The sequence below is a fragment of the Hydra vulgaris genome, chromosome 01, assembly GCF_038396675.1.
Source record: "Hydra vulgaris chromosome 01, alternate assembly HydraT2T_AEP".
Taxonomy (NCBI): Eukaryota; Metazoa; Cnidaria; class Hydrozoa; order Anthoathecata; family Hydridae; genus Hydra; species Hydra vulgaris.
In genome coordinates, this window is record NC_088920.1 from 67430001 (window position 1) to 67433417 (window position 3417).

General features: G+C 24.1%; 1 long non-coding RNA gene across 1 annotated transcript in view; it reads right to left on the reverse strand.

The window, feature by feature from the left end:
- The window catches only part of LOC136074953 (uncharacterized), a 1636-nt gene extending 756 nt beyond the window's left edge, over positions 1 to 880 (reverse strand). The window contains exons 1-2 of the long non-coding RNA XR_010635592.1: positions 751 to 880; positions 284 to 447 (exon numbers count right to left, since the gene is read on the reverse strand). This is a non-coding gene — a long non-coding RNA (uncharacterized LOC136074953). The remainder of the gene's footprint in view (positions 1 to 283; positions 448 to 750) is intronic.
- Positions 881 to 3417: the final 2537 nt, after the last annotated feature.

Consider the following 3417-nt stretch of genomic DNA (forward strand, 5'->3'; position numbering starts at 1 on the left):
CTTTTACTAATAGATTTTAAAAAAAGTACTTTTAAAATAAGAATAAGAACTTTTTATTACACTTTTTATAACACGTTTGCTTGTTTTCTTATTATATAAAAAAGTGTATATATATATATATATATATATATATATATATATATATATACACATATAACAATGACCAAATTGTTTTAAAATATGAGTATATAAAAATGTGTGTATTAATATTACTAACTGCAAAAAAATTAGAGCAGTATCACTGTAACAACTACAATTTTATTGCCTAAGAAATTACACTTACAGCTTCTTGATTTTTTTTCTCTCTGTACTTAGACTTTGCTACACAACCTTTGTCTTTTCCATGTTGGCAGTCAAGAATACTGGATGACGAAAAAATGAAGGGTGTTCCTGAGTAGGGATAATCTTTATGCTCAAAATACACCTTGTGATTTTTCTTCATTACATCTTCATTAAAAAAATCAAATTGAAACATAAAACTTAAATCATAATTGTTTGCCTTTAAGGTTTTTAATATAAATGCATCAGTGAAAATGAAAACTTGCTCTACTTAGCTATACTATTAACATATTAACTTTTTAACCAGTAAGTTAATATGCTAATTGTTTAAGCAATTAATTAAACTAATAAAAGGATATTGTTTAATGATTTTTTAAAATAAATTGTTTTTTAAATTATTTTTAAAATCAAAATAATTTAAAAAACAAAACTAATTCTAGTAATAAAATAGGCATTAAAAGTCATTCAAACCTTCAATATTTTTTTCCATTACTTTTTTGAAAGCTACAACATAATGCACTGTTGTAAAATTTCATGTTCTTTAATTTTTGCGCAAACATCTGCATATGTAGATAAAATGTGCTTAATTTCTAAATCTGAAGCCTGGTTTGAAACTGCAGCAGTGAATCTCGATGTGAATCTATTTAGAAATAGCCAAAGCAATAATTACTTAATTGTATAAAACATAAAATACTCTTGCATTATCTTCTTATAATATTCCATCACTGAAAAACTATTAAGGATTCATTAATGCTGTTTGCTATAAAATTTTATAACAAGCAGCATTACTGAATCCTTAAAGTTAAAATCAAGAAAATTTGAATGTGGATATATGTACCAGTCTGTTCACATGTAATGGTGAACAGTCTGGTACATATATTCACATTCAAATTTTCTTGATTTAAACTTTAAATAAAAAGATGTAACTATATGAAAAAATTACCCAAGGAATCTTCCAACTCTTGAGAAGAACTATCTTCACTCATTTTGATTTGAAAAATGATTCAAAAACTTATAAAAAACGAATTTTGGTAAACTGTTAAAAATGCCAACGAACCTCGTTTTAAAAAATATCTGGCGCGATGATTCCAAAATAAAGTTTCCATTTTAAACGCATGCGTATTAGCATACAAAAACTTTTTAGGTCTGTGTTGTTTTGCTTTTCGCATTTCGCGTTTTGAGTCATCTAATGGAACGCTAACCAAATATTTAAAGCCTTCTAATTAACCGGCTACCTTTTTTTCTTTATCATTGCTAGCGTTGCTACTTTTTGTTGTTGCTTTTTTTCAATTTTTAAAAATTTTTTCCTATCTGCACCACCAATTGAAAAAGTTCCAAAGCGTTCTCTAAGAATGAATGAATTGAAGCTCTTCAATTGGTATTTTCTCCTCTCTTTTACATTTGCATTTTATATGAATTTTTTTCATACATTCTGAAGCACATTTATACTAAAATGTCCACAAGTTTGTCTAAATTTAAAAAATATCTTGCTTTTTCAGCTTTTTCCCACATCCATTACTAAAGTCAACAGCCAATTTCCATAAATATTTGAGTCTTTTAAAAATTGTTTTTCATAGATTACAACTGGATATGCTAAAAGTGCATTTGCCGTTAACCATTGACCAAGAACACCTGGTACCATATCAGTTACTAGCTGATGTACAGTATAGTTCCTCGTATTTTTTATCACTAATTTCACTTAACAGTATACTATATCGTAAAATATCTCTGGCTGTTGAAAGCTCAGATACATAAAGTTCTTTTCCTTTGCCTACAAGTTTGCTCTAATAAATAATATATTCCTTGCTCTATTTGACATCTTTAATAACCTAAATAAGTTTACCGGAGCTTTCCATTTGGTAGGAATATGAAGTATAAATGAAAACAAATGTATAGTTACGCATTTTTAGTACTTATTTTGGTAATAACCAAAATAAGTAATAATAAAATGAAAAATTACAAAGCTAGCACCGAAATAATTTTATTTTTAAAAATATCACTCCTATTAAAAAATTATGAAATTATATTTTTTCACTACTATTTTTTCTAAATTTAAAAAAGTGTATTTTACCATAAATATTGACACGTCCATATATATATATATATAAATATATATATATATATATATATATATAAATATATATATATATATATATATATATATATATATAAATATGTATATATATATATATACATATATATATATATATATATATATATATATATATAAATATGTATATATATATATATACATATATCTATATATATATATATATATATATATAAATATGTATATATATATATATACATATATCTATATATATATATATATATATATATATATATATATATATATATATATATATATATATATATATATATATATATATATATATATATATATATATATATATATATATATATATATATATATATATATATGTATATATATATATATATATATATATATATATATATATATATATATATATATATATATATATATATATATATATATATATGTATATACAATTATATACATACATGTGTATATATATTTATATATATATAACGTCTGTTCACAAAAAATCCGGAATGAAAAATTGTTCTTAATTGAATACAAAATTAATCGATTTTTGACAAAAATTTTAACTAAAATGAGTGACTGGACATTGTTAACTATTTTATAACCGAAAGTGGTCCTAAATCAGCGGCTTTTCGAACTTTAGTTTTGACTGAATCCATTAGGTTGAAAAAGTAGTCTGGATCAAACTCTTTCAACTTTAATCGAATTCTATTCTTAAGGTGGTCAAGATTTTTCGCAGTAAATCCATTTCCATAAACTTTTGCTTTTAAATGTGCCCAAAAATTTTCAATTGGCCTTAACTGCGGTACATTTGGGGGGCTATCTTTAGCGTCGACAAAGTTAATACCTAAAGTGTTGTAAGTTTCTAATGTGTGTTTTGCATAATGACATCTCGCTCCGTCAGGCCAAAATAAAATTTTCATGTTTTGATGCTTGAAATTTATAAATGGAAGAAGTCTTTTTGTAATACATTTTTTAGAATAAGTTTTTGCATCCAGTGCACAGTTTTTTACAGCAAAATAAGGCGATGAATGACTAAAACGACTGATTGC